Genomic DNA, 17,491 nt, shown 5'->3' on the forward strand with positions numbered 1-17,491 from the left:
GATGCTCAAGGTATTTTGAGCATGTGTGTGTGAAATTGCTTTGAATAGAACAGCAAAGTGATATTCAGCTTTCCAGGCAAGCTTACTGGATATTGTAGATCCTGTTGGTGGCTTGATCTTTATTAACCTGATCCTTAGCATTGCTAACTGCTCTTTCACTTTCCAGTTCCTTCCAACACAGTGGAATTCTGGTCACAATTCCAGGTGGAACTGTATGGGACCTCAAAATGAATCAGTTTGAGAAACGGGTGCAGAGAGGAAGCCAAGATCCCTCAAGAAAACAGGATTCGAATCTAGGTCTTTAAACCACTGGTGCAACCCTATTCCATTCTCTTTTATTCACGAATCCAGTCATTCCACATTTATTAAGCATTTATTATGTGCTGGGTACAGGACTACTCTAATTTCTCTTTCAAATACTAGCCTCTAAAAGCATTAGAACATCTTCCAGTGCTGCTGTCTATGGCTGAGTTAAGATTCTGGTTATGATTGAATCATTATTAAACAATTACTAAATCATAATACTTTTCTGTTGCTGTTATTATTGTCACTGTTACTAAGGAAGCCTTCCTTTAAGTGTATGCTTAGAAAGCTATCCAGGGTAGAGTTTAGATAAAAGCAGGTCTGCTCTGGGTGACACAAGAGTAAACCAGCCCCAGACCTCCTAAGACACTGCAGTCAAATGCCTGGAGTTTTAATCGTATCGGAGTCTGAGAACCATGGCATTGCATGATACTCTTGCTTGGGTCTGACTTAGAGGTTTCATCTCAAGATAGAGTATGCAAGTATTTACTACTATTTCAAGAAGCCATAGAAGCTTAGTTCCATCAGAAAAAAAGGTTAAACTGCTTTCTTTTCATCATTTCTTGAATATAGTGGATGAGAATTTTGCATTTCCTTGTTTGAGAAGATGCTTCCTTTGGGTATCCATATTAAAAAAAAAAAAAAAGAAAACATGTTGCTTTGGGCTTCTCTGGTGGCCAGTGGTAAAGCATCCACCTGTGATGCAGGAGACATGGGTTCAATCCCTGGGTCGAGAAGATTCCCTGGAGAAGGAAACGGCAACCCATTCTAGTATACTTGCCCAGAGGATCCCGTGGACAGAGGAGTCTGGTGGACCACAGTCCGTGGGGTCTCAAACAGTCTGACATGACTGAGTAACTAACATTTCCACACTTTTCTTTGCATATCCATATGTTACATTGGTCCTGACTGGCTACAGTTCTCAAATATGGAGGTCTGTTTCCTGTTCTAAGCCACTCTTTCCTCTTCTTTCAAGAAATGATTTTGGTCTTTAGGAAAAAAAAAAAAACTTGTAACTGCAGATGAGTGAGGTTGTTCATTGGCCTGGTTACAGTCTGTCATACCGTGCCAATGATATTAACAAACTCATCGTCAGAGTGTATTTTGTAGCTCCAAAGTCTTCTTTTCTCTCAAGAGCATCAGTTTTGATAAAGTTCTCCCATCACTATAAATACACCGTCAAGTGAAGACTATTCAGTTGGAAACAACACGGCTAATTATGGTGAGCAAGTCAAAATACTAAAAATACAGGCTAATAAATCTTCTTATGGAGTCTGAAACAGCTGTATTTGTCTAGATTAAGAAGAGGTATATGACATGCAATAAACTGACTGTTTTGAATTAAGGAATTTTGGCAAAAGGTTACATTTAGAACACAGGATAACTTAGTGGCACCAGTTTATTTTATAAAGAATAAATGTAACAGAAGAAAACCTTGTTTTGAGTAATTGAGTTTGGAATGCCCATCAAGCCAATTCAATTTTTGTGCATTTACACTCAACTCATAGGCTAAACGGCTTCTAGTTTTCTCTAGGATCAATGCGTGACATCTTGGGTTTACATATGCCTTGGACTAAGCCTATTTCTGTCAACCACTCTGGAGGCATACAGCCAACATATAAGTTCATGTTTGGGTTATGTAATATATTTTGCTGTAATCATATCTATTCACTAGATGTTTTATTATGAGAGATCCACTTTCTTTTTTGTCATCAGTGGACCACATCAGCTTCAACTGACCTAGTCTCCAAGACTTTTCAAACTAAATTACTTACTTTGCTTGTTCATAAGAAGTAAAGAAAGGAAAACAGTATTTCTGCTCCATGTAAGTCTACAAGTAAATTATACAGAATTAAAGCAGTTGTCCCTGTGGTTTATTTTGTATACATAACTGGATACATAATAAAAAGAAGAGGTGGTGCTTTTAATCAACAGTATTTTTATCCAAAATAAATTCATCTTATTTGAACAAGTGATTTTTTTTTTACTGTGTTTGAGGTAGATCCCTACAAGTTTATGTTTTCCTATTTTGTTCATATACAATATATGTGAGAACCAAAAATGATTGATCATTTATTTTCTAAAAATTAAAAGCTGGGATTTGATGTTTTTAAATCTCTGTTTAAAGATGAAGTAGTTCTTTAAGACAATAGTCCCCAGGCTTTTTGGGACCAGGGACTGGTTTCATGGAAGATAAGTTTTCCATGGACCAGGGGTGGAGGGGATAGTTTCAGGGTGACTCAAATGCATTGCATTGAGTTAATAAATTATTAACATTATTTATTTCATCAGCTCCACCTCAGATCATCAGGCATTAATTAGATCCTGGAGATTGGAGACCTCCACTTTAAGAGTTAAGGGCGGTTATCATTCTTCCAAGAGTCCAGCTCAACTTATAAAGTCTTTCTCTGTGGTATTAAGGACTGTAATCATGCTAGCTTACTAGAGCAAGCTACTGTTGACCACAGGTGAGGAACCGGGGGAGATCTTGTACATTTACACTCAATCCATAGGCTAAATGGCTTCCAATTTTCTCTAGGATCAATGCGTGACAGCTTGGGTTTACATATGTCTTGCCAAGGGGGAATCCCAAGACACCATGGAAAGGACACGCTGAGCGGGGCAGAACAAAGAACTCAACAGGACTTCTTTTTACTGGTTAGTTTCCTTTCTTACCCTCTAATATAGCATTCCAAATGCTGATAAATCACGAAAATGACTAAAAATAAGAAGCATAGTTTTTCCCCCTCTATTCCAAGTCTGTCCGTGGAAGGTACTATATCCTAAAGACTTAGGTTTCAGACAGTGTGTTTGCTTCTTTCCTCATCCTGCTCCCTACCATTTCTCTATCCTTTGTGACAACCTTACCAAAGTGCAATAGAGCAAAATATGCAGCCTGAGGTAGAGGTGGAAATGAATGGCCAGGTGACTGATCAACTGTCTCAGCTCATCCTTTGTTCACTGGACACATGGACACAGAGGGGCCCTGCTTTGCTGGTGAAAAAAAAAAAAAATAAGAGCTCACCAAAACTACACAAAAGAAGGATCAGAAATGCCATATTGTATGACTGTAAATTGGTAACTTTCTGGAGAAACAATTAGGCAGTATATTTCCCAAACACTTGGTGTCAACAAGTCCAGTTACAGAAATTTATCCTAAGAAAAAATAATCACAAATATACATACACTAAGAGTTAGCTACAAATGTGCTCATTGCAGCATTATTTATAATGGTGTAAAACTGGAAACAATTTCAACTTCCAGCATAATGGTTTGGTTAAGATATGATATAATCACTAGTAAAATGATCGTATCAAAAATATTTAATGAGATGGAAAGATTCTGTGATATATTAAGTGACAAGAGTAGGTTACATTAAAAAGTATGTGTGTATAAAATAAACATTGGAAGAATCTATACTAAAATGTTAACAGCATGTATCTCTATATTGTGATATTCTGGGTTATTCATATATTTCCAGATGTTCTATAATAATTATTAATTACTTCAGATAATAAGAAAATATTTTTAAATATTGGAAAAAGAAAAGTGTCCTGAAGGAGATGAAATGATTTTGTAGAAATTGAATGAATGATTAATTATTTAGAAATCTGCGTTATACCTTCACATTTTAAGTGCAATCCAAAACGAAACATGATTTCTTTGTAGAAAGCCGTAATTGTTTCTTTAGGAAAACTGTCTTCAACTTGGCAATTTAGTAGCCTACCCATTCTCATGTTTTACTTTTATTCTTTTTTCCCCCCTAAACAAAGTTCAGATTTATAGCACCTGCTGTTGCTTTTAATGTAGTAGTTGTACCTAATTTCTAGAGCACAGTGAAATTCCACCATTCTCCATTCCTCATTTTGCCTTCAGCAATAAGCAGTCTGGGAGACATAAAGCCAAGATATTTTCTAAGGGCAGGTAGCAGACACTTGTACTAAATATGAAATACCAAAGCCACCCTAAGCGAGAAGGGCGTTTACTAAAAAGGTTGCAAGTAAGCACCAGATAATTTTAAGCAGCTCAGACCCGGCAACTTTCAAAGTTGGAAATAAGCCCTTAAGTCAACGAGATCTTTGAAAAGTTATCAGGAACCATCCTCCACAAAGAACCATCAAATGTCCATCTGGAAAAGATGTGAATTTGACCTTTATGAATAAACAGCATGAGATTAAAAAAACAAACAAACACAAGAATAATACAGAATTTTATTTTCTCTTGCCAAAACCTGGCAGGCATTGTAAAAAGCTGGTTCAAAGCATGGGCTGTGGAGCCCACACCTGAACACTAGCTATGTGAGCTCAGGAAAGCTCTTGATCCTACTGTGCCTCTGTTTCCTCAGCTGTTGAAGAGACACTCAAGTGCTCTAATCTCATAGGGTTAGATTAAGGGGAAATAAAGCAATTTCTTTACTTTGTAAATGTTTGACAGATGGAAAGCAAAATATAAGCATTACTTAAAAAAATCATTTCATTTTATAATTTTCATTTAGTTCAGTCCCATAACCAGTAAAGGGAAGCATCTTCTTATGACTTCCAAGAACTGCAGGAAATTAAAAAAACAAAAAGAATGGAAAGAAACTCTTTAGAAATGTTTAGAAAACAGAGGCATATTCCAAAAGTCTGTCTCAGATTCATAGATATGGACCCAGCTTATTTTTGACTGCCACCCATAGCTTCCATTCATAATCGCAATTCATAAATTCTCAACTGCTCTCTGCTTCCAGTTATAATTCCTACATAGCTCTCTATCCTGGAATGTATATATATATGATACAGATAACTGACTGCCTCTGTAGAGTGGAATAATGTGGGGCAGCCATACATAGTGCTTGAAAAAACTTCCCTTTAAAACAGAAAGGGCTTGTGTTCCCTTATTTTTTTTAAAACCTACTCAATTAGCAATGCTTTCTCCATTTCCTGGTAATCTCACTGTAGTCACAGGGATGTATGTATCATGAACAATTCTGAAAGTTTTGATGTGGCAGAGAAATCCTACTTCATCTTAATCTCTATGTCCACCTTTTCTAATACTTCATCAAGCCGCCATCACCTAAAGGAATAATTAACATCTTAGGATGTCCTGAGTTCTGCTCCACTGAGCACAGTGTAATAGGTTGCTAACAATATTAGTGTGCAACCTGAATCACATACTCTGTTAACCACCCTTGCCAAGAATCAAAAATGTAGCTGTGATATTGACATTATGCCCATCGCTCATATCTAAAGGTGTAAGTCCATGCCATGACCACTAGATTCCAGATAATATTATTAGCATATACTATAATAGCAAAAAGAAGCATTGGTTGGCCAAATAATACAATAAATAAATTTTTGGAAGTGAAAAAAGTAAAATGTAATTTACCACAAACAAAACTAGCTTCTGCAAAATATTAATGGGCCCATCAATCCGTTAACTAATTGTTCAAGTATTATAGACACTCAGGCACATAAGCTCCACTGAAATAGTTCCAATTCTTCTCATTAAAAAAAAATGCTCCCATGACAGTTTACTAAGAAAACACCTCCACTGCAAACGTTCTAAAGAAAGAAATGATATCAGCCTTTTTAAATTAATTAATATATCTTTGGATTATACTTTGGGAGTCCCTGGTGGCTCAGATGGTAAAGAATCTGCCTGCAATGCAGAAGACCTGGGTTCGATCTCTGGGTTGGGAAGATCCTCTGGAGAAGGGCATGGCAACCCGCTCCAGTATTCTTGCCTGGAGAACCCCATGGACAGAGGAGCCTGGGAGGCTACAGTCTGTGGGGTCACAAAGAGTCAGACACTTTGAGCAACTAACGCTTTCACTTTCATACTGCATTTTAAGAAGGAGACATGTATATTCAATATAGCATAAAACAAATAATACTGAAATGAAAATCCTTACTGACCACACAAATACAGACAATTATTTACTACTATTGTCAAAATCCTAAAGGTGGAACTGAGGCAAAGGAACAAGAAGGAGCAAGAAGAAGAAGGTCTTAGAATTAGGCTCCATGAGGACAGGAGCGTTTGTTTGTGTTTTCTTTTCTGCTAGGTACAGAATACGTATTCAACTTTTGTTGGATGGATGGTTGGATGAATTAAGAAAAATTAGACAATAATACCACAAACACCCTTTATATTACCTACAGTTGCGTGGCTGTGTGAGCGAACTGCAGATGAACACAGGCCCTGTGAGGAGGCAAAGCTCTTTGCCACATGTGTCCCAACAAGCCTTGTTCCTGTCGAGCACAGTCATTTAGCAACGGACAGTGGCTGCTGCTGCTGCTAAGTCGCTTCAGTCGTGTCCGACTCTGTGAGACCCCACAGACGGCAGCCCACCAGGGGGAACTCCTTATTCCCTGGCTTTGTTTCTTGCGGCACTTAGGATATCTTGGCCACTACCTAGGAATTACACACAAAGTAAAATTCTGATGCTTAAGTTAGTGATGAATTTGTCAACAGGAAAAAAAAAATTATTGTTTACATAAATCACAAAATTGGACCAAGGCCTTGAAAAGGTTAAAGTTCCAGGATGAATGGCAACTGTCCAAGCAATTCTACATTCTTAAGTATACTTGAGAGAGATCTTTTGTGAAATTTTTAAAATCATAGCATGAAAAAGGTATGAAAGGATTCTAGTACAATATCACTATAAAATCCAAGTATTTGGGCTGCTTTCTTGAAAGTTTGTGACAAAACAGTCTCTATCCCTGAGATCCATAAAAATATATATGTAAATGTATAAAATGTCAACCATAAGTTTTATTGTTGTATGGTTTTTTATTTTCACTTTTTCAATCTTTCACTTTTATTTTCCTTTATACTACTGATGTAAACATATTTAAACTTTATACGTGTTGATATATCTTATTTTTTGTTCTTTGCAGTTACTAATATTACTGTGCTATATTCCTGACAGTTCTGTTATTTCCTAATATTTTAAAGAGTATGGCCATGAGCATGAGCCTGAGCTGGTGATATGGTTTCATTTGTTCTTTGTAGCCTTACGTCATTATTTGACACATAAATCAAAAACAGGACTTTGGTCTTCACACTAGATTGCGGGCACTATAACAGAACTAAAAAGGAAACACCAGATTTTCAGAATTTGAGCTATGGCACATGTCACAACCCCACTCCAGGCAAGGTTTTTGTGTTTTTTGCATGTGTTGCTTTTGTTTGTTTGTTTCTGGCTACAATGCTCCTACTGCATAAAGTTATTTAAAATATTATAAAACAGATTTAATAGATGACCTCCATTAAAATAGTTCACCAGCCATCAGTGGAATCAAGGCTTAATATTTTGAAGGTTTTCTATTTTAATTCTTTGATGCAATGATTTTTCAAGCATTTGCTACATGCCCTTCACACTACGCTAGGTCCTGTTAAAGATGCAAAAGAAATACATTATATAACTTACATCAGATGAAATAATTAAAGAGCATTATAAGACCAAGAGTCAAGTGCTAAAATGTATACTGTGAGCTGTACGTGGGAAATCAGGCAGATCAGGGGTGAGTGTAAGACCAGCTGGGAAATGATGGAGGGAGCTAGAGTTGAGAGGGTCCTGAAAACGGAGGAGAGAACAGTATATCTGAGGTACTGAGCTGTATATGCAAAAAAAGGGGCAGTGGGAAAATCAAACAAAATAAATCAGAGTATAATTTCCTTTTTGGAAATTCCAAAATAACCTATTAGCTAACATTTATTAGATATTTGTTAAGTACCAGGCTGACTTGACTTATACCATTTAATTTAAAGCTTAAAAACATGGCATAAGATTCTATCATTATCCCCATTTGCCAGATTAGGAAGCTGAGATTTGAGTGCAAGTTGGGCTTCCCTGGTGGCTCAGGTGGTAAAGAATCTGCCTGCAATGCAGAAAACTCGGGTTCAATCCCTGGTTGGGAAGATCCCCTGGAGAAGGGAATGGCAACCCTCTCCAGTGTTCTTGCCTGGAGAATTCCATGGACAGAGGAGCCTGGCAGGCTACAGTCCATGGAGTCACCAAGAGTCAGACACGACTGAGCACACTTTAATCTGCCACATAGCTCGTAAGTAGTGAAATCAGAAGTGAACTAAGGCAACGCAGCCCCTAAACCAGATTTTATACATTATATTGATTCACAAGTTTCTAAATGCAATGGTGCAGGTAAGGGAGACAGACAGGCTTAGCCTAATGTTGGTGACAGGAGTTTCGCTGTGGGCAAACTAGTGACTGGGAACAGCATTTTCAGGACTATGAAATACTTTACGTTCTGAAGACAATTTTCCATTTCCTAAAAGAAGCACATGTTCAACAATGATGCAGCCGTGATATCTCTTTGATCATAGAATCTGCTGTTATCACAAAGTTCAAGGGAAGCATTCCAATTCTACCTAAGAAGTCGGCCAAAGAAGTCGAACCCTGGGCAAGTCACTTAGCCTTTCCTGATTTCAGTTTCCTCATCTTAAATGAGAGAGAAGGACTTGGTGATCTCTAGGGTCCATTTTAAAATTCTGCAAGTGTTTTATACATGTCACTAATAATTTCAGACAAACTTTAGAGTTTCAGAAATGGAAATGTCAGCTGAATAATGAGTAGCAGATGCCACATGGAAATTCTGTCATGATCGTTCTTAGAAAGTAAGCCTTCTTTGTTTCATTAGCAACACAGGAAGGCAAGTACTCCAAAGATTTCCTTTAACAACTTGGAAGTCTTTATACAAATAAAGACAAATATAACTTAGTTTTAGTGCATGAAAAAATAGGAAATGTGTATTTAATATCAATTTTTTGTCATAAAAACAACATAGCCTCATACCTTAATTAATCTAAATATTCAAGAGGATGAAATACATTTTACTGAAGAATGCTTGAGGCCAATGGTATCATTAGTTAATTGATCTCTTGCTAAGACAAGTGATGAATCAACCTAAAATATCTATTTCCTGACTGTTCACGTTTAAACAACATCATTTCCTAGGGAAAACATGCAAATGAAACACCTCCTAATTTAACAGGAACATTCTCAAAATAAACCTACAGGTGAATTCCTAAGCATACCGTATAATGACTTTAATTTCCTAAACCCCAGCATTTTCATGTCCTATGATAAAAGTGAGAAGTGAAAGGCTCATTTTTTTTTCATTTGCTCTTTAGATTAACTTCATGATTTTATCTTTGTCTGTTCGTGATTGTTCTCACAAAGTAAGCTTTTCTCCACGTATGTTTTTCAGAGAGTTTTTAAAATTTGTTATTTAAGCTATAATTTACAAACAGTAAATAGCACAAGTCTCAAGTAAACATACAGCTCAATCATTTTTTAACATATTATATACCATGTTAACCACTGCCTAGATTAGGATATAAAACATTCTCATCACCTAGAGCGTTCCCTTGTGCACCTTGCTAGTCAATAACCCTCTTTGCTCTGAAGTAGCTAGAACTCTGATTTTTATTTCTATAGACTAGCTTTGCCTGTCCTTGAAATTTATCTCAATAGAATCACACATTATGGACTCTTTTGTATCTGGCTTCTTTCATATAATGCAACACATTTAGATTCATCTTTGCTGTGTGGGTATCGTTACCTCATTCCTTCTTATTGATGAGTGTAGGGAAAGAAGGCAGTTTGTTCATCCATTCAGCTGTTGATGGACATTAGGGTCATCTGGGCTGGACTGTCGTGAGTAAAGCTGTGATGCACATCTTTGTGCAAGTCTTCTCGTGGGCATATGCATTCCTAGGGTGTTCCTAGGAGTACAAATGTAGAATTTGTAGTAGAATTTGTCACAGGGTAGACAGGTAAATGGACTTCCCTGGTGGCTCAGATGGTAAAGAATCTGCCTGCAATGCGGGAGACCTGGGTTTGATCCCTGGGTTGGGAAGAGCCCTGGAGTAGGGCATGGCAACCCACTCCAGTATTCTTGCCTGGAGAATCCTCATGGACAGAGAAGCCTGGCACGCCACAGTTCATGGGCTCACAAAGAGTCAGACATGACTGAGCGACTAAGCACAGATAGGTGTTTAAGTTTCTATGTATTTTTATGAGCACCATCTGAGAGTTACCATATTAAACACCTATTGTCTAGGTGTACAAATTTGAGATCTGCAGGTAGGAAAAAAAAAAGGGATTTCCAGGCACAGTCTTAGTAACCTCCCAGATCCAGCATTCCAACAGGGACTATGCAGAATCTTCAGCAGTTTTTCAGCAGTTACACAGAGATGGTATGGGCTTCCCAGGTGGTGGAGTGGTAAAGAATCTGCCTGCTAATGCAGGAGACATGGGTTCGATCCCTGGGTTGGGGAGATGCACTAGAGGAGGAATTGGCAACCCACTCCGGTATTCTTGCTGGAAAATTTCCAAGGACGGAGGAGCCTGGAAGGCTTCCGTCCATGAGGTCACAGAGTCGGACACAGCTGAGCACCTGAGCACACAGAGTCGGGACACGTTCCCACAGAAAGGTGGCTGTACCTCCCCCATCCTCCAGGTGCTGGGGAGTCCTATCACCAGGCAGATTGTTTTCTGGAGTCTGGATGATGGTTCAAAACTCAGATATCTTAGCAGGAGATGCTTCACAAAACAAATCCTGCTATGTGAGAATCCTGAGCAATGCCAACCTAACATCTCCTTTGACTACTTAGGTTTCCCTGTGTCCCTGAATCACATGGTAGACTTCAGCCTCAGGAAGTCTCAGTCATTTTAAAACTCATCTCCTTCTGTTCAGGTAATCATCTTTCCTCTGATTTATAGTGGCTGGCCTGCAGGTGTTGAAAAGGTGGTCTTGATTTAGCCAGAGAGCAATAATCCCAGAACGTGTATTTCCCCGGCTACCTCCTCCTCCTCCCCCACTACCCACCATCAAAGCCAGCCAGCTCCTCACTCCCTCCAGCTGTGAATCTGTAATGTGCCTTGGGTCATATTTGTGTCATCGGTAGCAAACCCTTATAATTCTGCCCCCAAAATCCAAAAAAAAAAAAATTACCCACAGGGATCAAGGAGATTGTCTCCTTACACAAATCTTTTTTCTGATAAGAGGTGACCCACAGCCAGAACCAGAGATTTATATATGCATTTTGACATAAATCTGCATCTGTAATTATGAGTCATAACGATCTTTATAGGCTGCACTAAATTGGTGAAGAAGAGTTACTGTTATTGACAAAGCATTGACCTGAACATTAGTGGAGGAAGAGCTAATCATTTTTTTTTTTTCCCCCTGAGGAGAGAGACTTCTTTTTTAATTGTGAATCCCTTCCAACCCGGGCCTTTGTTAAATACCTTTACATCTGAAAATAAAGATAACTGAACCTCCCAAACATATCCTATACCTTCACATAATTATAGATCTATAAAAATTTCACAACACATTTTGGAAGCTTTTTTGATCGTTTCCAAGACAGTGGTCAAGATTTGCAAGGTGACTGCGAGACTGATCTAGACCTTTTGGAAGCAAGTGGTCAGCAAGGCACACTCCCATCTCGCAAAGACCAAAGCCTATTTTTAGCCAGGCAGGCAGGCTGCTGCTCCAAGCCTGGCTCCACCATTAGCGTTAATAGAGCTCGGGGCAGCTGACTGCTGTGTAGGCGGCCCAGAAAATGTACTCTTTAGAGCAAGGGAAGGTTAAAGTGAGCTTTAAATCACAGCTTTATCATACTTGCATGTTATTGGCAAGTCTGCCTAAAAATAGAATCTCATTACTTTAATTCTACAGTATTCTTAGGTGTGCCAACCTTTATTATTAATAACAGCTTTTCACATTTATATAGCACTGTCTGCTTAAGGGAACTTCACAAATTATACACATAAAACTTTCCTACCTTAATGCAACCAGCGACTGGTTAGGAGGGCAGGAGATGGTGGTAAGCAGCGGCTTCCAGACTCCCTCCAGACAGGAGGCACCGAGACGGTGGCACCAGGTGACTCTAAGCAAAGCCGCTCTTTGAAGTTGAGCCGTTTGAATTCTTTGAAAGCAGGCTGTGTCTTTCATCGAGGTTTTGCAGGGCACTGGAGACTACGTTGTAACCTCAGGAATAACAGGCTTCCTGATATATCTAGCCAGGTCTTAGCTGGATTTTGGAAACAACAGGGGTGACAAAAATGAGTACCTTCTCCCAGACCCCAGCCAACCAGGTGGTTCTGAAGAGGCTTTCTGTGGGCTCCCAAGCCCAGCTATTTAGACTGGAAGAAGGATAGAACATTATGACTCAGAGATCGAACCCGGGTCTCCTGCATTGCAGGCAAGTCCTTTACTGTCTGAGCCACCAGGGAAGCCCTATCTACATTTAGGCTTATATCAATTCCTCACCAAAGTTGTGCAGAAGAGTTAATAGAGTAAGAAGAGTATTTTCTGGATAAAGGCAATGTGGATGTGTAAGAATCCTTCTGGGCATAAAGCAGTGTTGTAGGCAAGATTCTGATTCAACCACGTAGCTTAATAACTATAGGTGTGTGTGTGTGTCTGTCTGTCTGTGTGTAAGAAAAAGAGGTGATAGCTGTGTGGTGGCAAAAGGTATTCAGACAGTCTACAATTCAGTGGCTCAAACATGGGAACGAGATGCTAATACCTCTACAGTCAGCACATTTTAGTGTCAGCACGCGTCATCTAAAGAAGAAACCTAAGTTAAGACTTCCAGCATAACAAACATTTATGGAGTGCCTCCTCAGAGTCAAGCACTGTTATATAAAAAAAGAATGGGTATGAAAATACCAAACAAGACATAGTCTCTACCCTCCAGCAGCATAGCTGGGGAGCAGATAGGTAAAAGAGCATTTCAATCAGTGGGGAAAGCACTTGGATGAGAACAGAGTATACAGGCATTTATGGGAGCCCAGAGGAAAGGAAAATAACCAGGTCTTGAATAGTCAGGGAGTGCTTCCTGGAAGAAGCACATTTCAGGAGGAGCAAGGAGAGGGAGCCAGAGAGGAGGGAGGAGAAAGTCCCTAGCGGCAAAGGTATCCACAGGTACAGAGCCCTCCAGACAAGAAAGTGACACAATCCTAGAACTGAAAATGAATCAGTAGGCCTGGAGTGTGTCTCATGAAGGGCAAATAGTGGCCACTGGAGGAAAGAGAAGGTTCCTGAAAGGCTGTATGTGCCACACTAGGGAGCTTGCACTTTCTCCTGAGATAGATGAGACTTTACAAAATAGTATTTTAATGGAATAGGACTGCTTCTATTTTGAAATATAGCAGGTAAGATATTTCAGCTCATTCTATGTCCTACCTGTACTTTTTTTTTTTTCAAGCTGCACCTCATGGTTTGTGGGATCTTAGTTCCCCAACTAGGGGTTGAACCCACACCTTCAGCAGTGAAAACACAGAGTCTTAACCACTGGACCACCAGGAAAAACTTCCCCCTCTACCTGCACTTTTGAAGCTACCCTTCATCCTCTCTAGCCTCTTAATTTCCCTTCTCTTACCTCAATAAAGACTGTCTCAGGATAACTACATCTCAGCATCGCATCAAAATAAGCACAGTGGGTCTTCCTATGAAGTCAGAAGTAATCAGTCTCAGAGGTGACTCTTACAAAATGTCAGAGTCTTGTTCTCTTTAAGTGCTCTTTAAGGCATGGGAAGAGGGACAAAGGGGACCTGCACACAAGAAAAGGCACTTCCCACACATCAACCTTGATAAATATGCTTGTTCAGGAAAGCAAAGTTGAACTGGAAAGCTGATCTGGAAAAGAATGCACATGTTTGTGCTTCTGAGATGGAGAGATGCTACATGAAAGGCTGGCCTATTGGCACTGGGAACTCCTCTCATGGCACCTGACCATGTGTACAATGTTTGCAGGCAGTTCTATCCTGCAAAGCTTCAAGAGGACTTGCTGGCCCCAAGGATCCCGGATTGTGGTGGCATAAACTCCTCTGAAGGCTTCTGGGAAAAGGTCAGTTCAACTGCCTTTCTTCTCTGTCCCTTCCCTCCTTGCTCGATCCCCTGGGAGACTCTCACCACACCCACCCCCCACCCCAGTCCCGTGCTTCTCATGGATTTTGGAGAACATACTGTGATTGCTAGTGTAGATATAAACAGGAAAAATAAGGCTGACTATTATGGGCTGAACCTTCCCCTTGGAAATTTTGTTTTCAGATGCTAGTTAAGTTTTCTCAGCTGTTCAGTTGGGGGGATTGAGACCTGGGTTCAATCCTTGGCTTGGGAAGATACCCTGGAGAAGGGAAAGGCTACCCACTCCAGTATTCTGCCTGGAGAATTCCATGGACTGTATCGTCTATGGGTTTGCAAAGAGTTGGACACGACTGAGTGACTTTCACTTTCACTTGGTAAAATTCTGTTCACATGGTGCATTGTCAATGGGAAAGCAATTTGACTATATATATATCTCTCTCAGGATCCATGAAAATGTTCACTTTTAAAAAACCAATCATGTAGCTTCTTTCTAGGAATCTTTTCTAAGGAAATCATCCAGAATGTAGGGAGGCGGGATACAAATATAAATAGATTAACCACAGTGCTATTTAAAATATTTTACACTTGACAACAACCTAATATCTACCCTTAGAATTCTGGTTAAATTCATATTAGTATATCTAATCAATGGAATATTGGTAACTCAATTCTGAGGATCAGTAGGATTCTGCAGTGACTTTCACCAAGGAGGAAAGTTTAAAAGAACAAACTTAAAGGACTCTTTCTAATACAACTTCCTTTTGAAAGGGGTTATTTTCAAAATGACCAGTCAATCCTACTTTTTCAAAGATGAGCATAATGGGTGGGTGGTTCTTTGAGTGTAGCTACCAAACCCCAGCCTCTTGAGAAACCTGTATGCAGGTCAGGAAGCAACAGTTAGAACTGGACATGGAACAACAGACTGGTTCCAAAAAGGAAAATGAGTACGTCAAGGCTGTGTATTGTCACCCTGCTTATTTAACTTCTATGCAGAGTACATCATGAGAAACACTGGGCTGGATGAAGCACAAGAAGGAATCAAGATTGTGTGAGAAATATCAATAACCTCAGATATGCAGATGACACCCCCTTTATGGCAGAAAGTGAAGAAGAACTAAAAAGCCTCTTGACGAAAGTGAAAGAGGAGAATGAAAAAGTTGGCTTAAAGCTCAACATTCAGAAAACTAAGATGGCATCCAGTCCCATCACTCTATGGCAAATAGATGGGGAAACAGTGGAAACAGTGACAGACTTTATTTTGGGGGGCTCCAAAATCACTGCAGATGGTGACTGCAGCCATGAAATTAAAAGATGCTTACTCCTTGGCAGGAAAGTTATGACCAACCTAGACAGCATATTAAAAGGCAGAGACATTTCTTTGCCAATAAAGGTCCATCTAGTCAAGGCTATGGTTTTTCCAGTAGTCATGTATGTATGCGAGAGTTGGACTATAAAGAAGACTGAGTGCCAAAGAATTGATGCTTTTGAACTGTGGTGTTGGAGGAGACTCTTGAGAGTCCTTTGGACTGCAAGGAGATCCAACCAGTCCATTCTAAAGGAGATCAGTCCTGAGTGTTCATTGGAAGGACTGACATTGAAGCTGAAACTCTAATACTTTGGGCACCTAATAGGAAAGAACTGACTCATTTGAAAAGACCCTGATGCTGGGAAAGACTGAAGGCGGTAGGAGAAGGGGATGACAGAGGATGAGATGGCTGGATGGCATCACCGACTCAATGGACATGAGTTTGAGTGAACTCCGGGAGTTGGTGATGGACAGGGAGGCCTGGCGTGCTGCGGTTCATGGGGTCGCAAAGAGTCGGACACGACTGAGCGACTGAACTGAACTGAACTGGTCACAGCATTGCCTCTAGCAATAATAATCCAATTTAAAAAATAAATTTAAAAAAAAAGTAATTTTACAGAAACTATTGGTGCTATATAGACCAGTTCCAGAAGAATCATTAGCCTATATAGCCTTTTAGAAATTAAAATTCCTTTTCTGCTGTCACTTTAGTGCCATTCCTTGCCAAGCTGAAGACAAAAGTGCACGGTATTTTTGGTTGGTGGGGTTCTTCACTATCAGTCTTCACTTGCTGTCTTCACTATGGGGAGAGCCTTCTGCAGTGATGGACACCGGACAGCTCTGCCTTGGGGAATCACATTTGACTTTATAAACACAGAGAAAGGGAAGGAGAAGGCTGAGACTATAGAACATGAGTTTACTTGCTGTGGGAAAGTATTCCTCACAAACGGGTCCATTAGCACATCAACTGTCATCTGATGAAATTACACGAGACGAATATTGGTTTCCTTAGAGTAAGAGCACTGTTCTTAAAAACAGTCTTTTCACATAACATATGGAACTCACCCTTGATGAACATAAGTAGTTAGTCACTCAGTCGTGTCCAACTCTTTGGGACCCCTTGGACTGTAGGCCACCAGGCTCCTCTGTCCATGGGATTGCCCAGGCAAGAATACTGGAGTGGGTTGCCATTTCCTTCTCTGAGGGATCTTCCAGACCCAGGGATTGAACCCGGGTCTCCTGCATTGCAGGCAGGTTCTCTACCAAATGAGCCACCGGGGCAGCCCTGATAAGCATGATGTACACCTTTTATTACATTTAAAGCTTATTTTTTAAAAGCCTTATGAGCCGAGTCCCCTTTTCCTTGCTCACGCCCAGTTCCTGCTCCATCGTACCTTCAGGTGGGGTCAGCCTGGCTTTCCACCAGGTGTTCATATAACCCCCTGGTAGAGTCAGAGCCCAGAGAGAGGAGGAAGCGGCCAGGCTTCCCACGCTTCTGGAAGCAGCTCCCACCGAGCCAGTCTGAAGCCCTGAGTGAGCTGATCCTCTTGTCAAGAGGGAAAGCCAGGGTGAAGAAGTCCTTGCTTTGTTCTTGACAATTATAAAAGCTCAACCTATTAAATGGAGGATGTGCTTATGCCTTTCTATACCATTTCTCAGCTGGACAGACTCCCTTGAACTGAACTGGAAATAAGCATGTGTTTGCCTCTCCTTGTCATTTCTGCTGTTTTAAGAGGTGTTTATAAAACAGGTAAAGTTCAGCTTCGTGGCCTCTCTGGTCTAGAATGTGAAAACTGTGGAAGAAGGCCAACATTCTGAGGCCCAAGGAAAACTGCCTCTCCACCCCGTGCATGGACGAAGAAGCACAGAATGAAAAGCACAAAATCACTGCACCATCTCTCAGAAAGCTTACTCTGAGATGCTTGATGAGCTATTTGTGTCTCTTCATGGATTTTTTTTCTTTCTTTCTTTTTTTTTTTTTTAGAAAATGAAATGA

General features: G+C 40.0%; 1 long non-coding RNA gene across 3 annotated transcripts in view; it reads right to left on the reverse strand.

The window, feature by feature from the left end:
• Positions 1-17,491, reverse strand: part of LOC138433836 (uncharacterized) — a 151,691-nt gene that overhangs the window by 84,000 nt on the left and 50,200 nt on the right. For 2 of the 3 annotated variants that reach the window (XR_011254484.1, XR_011254483.1), the window contains exons 2-4: positions 12,100-12,348; positions 9,870-10,032; positions 6,445-6,699 (exon numbers count right to left, since the gene is read on the reverse strand). This is a non-coding gene — a long non-coding RNA (uncharacterized lncRNA). Of the gene's footprint in view, positions 1-4,494; positions 4,849-6,444; positions 6,700-9,869; positions 10,033-12,099; positions 12,349-17,491 lie in introns of those variants that run through there. The other variant, XR_011254485.1, reaches the window with a different exon arrangement.

This window comes from Ovis canadensis, chromosome 2, assembly GCF_042477335.2.
Source record: "Ovis canadensis isolate MfBH-ARS-UI-01 breed Bighorn chromosome 2, ARS-UI_OviCan_v2, whole genome shotgun sequence".
In the NCBI taxonomy this organism is placed as follows: domain Eukaryota; kingdom Metazoa; phylum Chordata; class Mammalia; order Artiodactyla; family Bovidae; genus Ovis; species Ovis canadensis.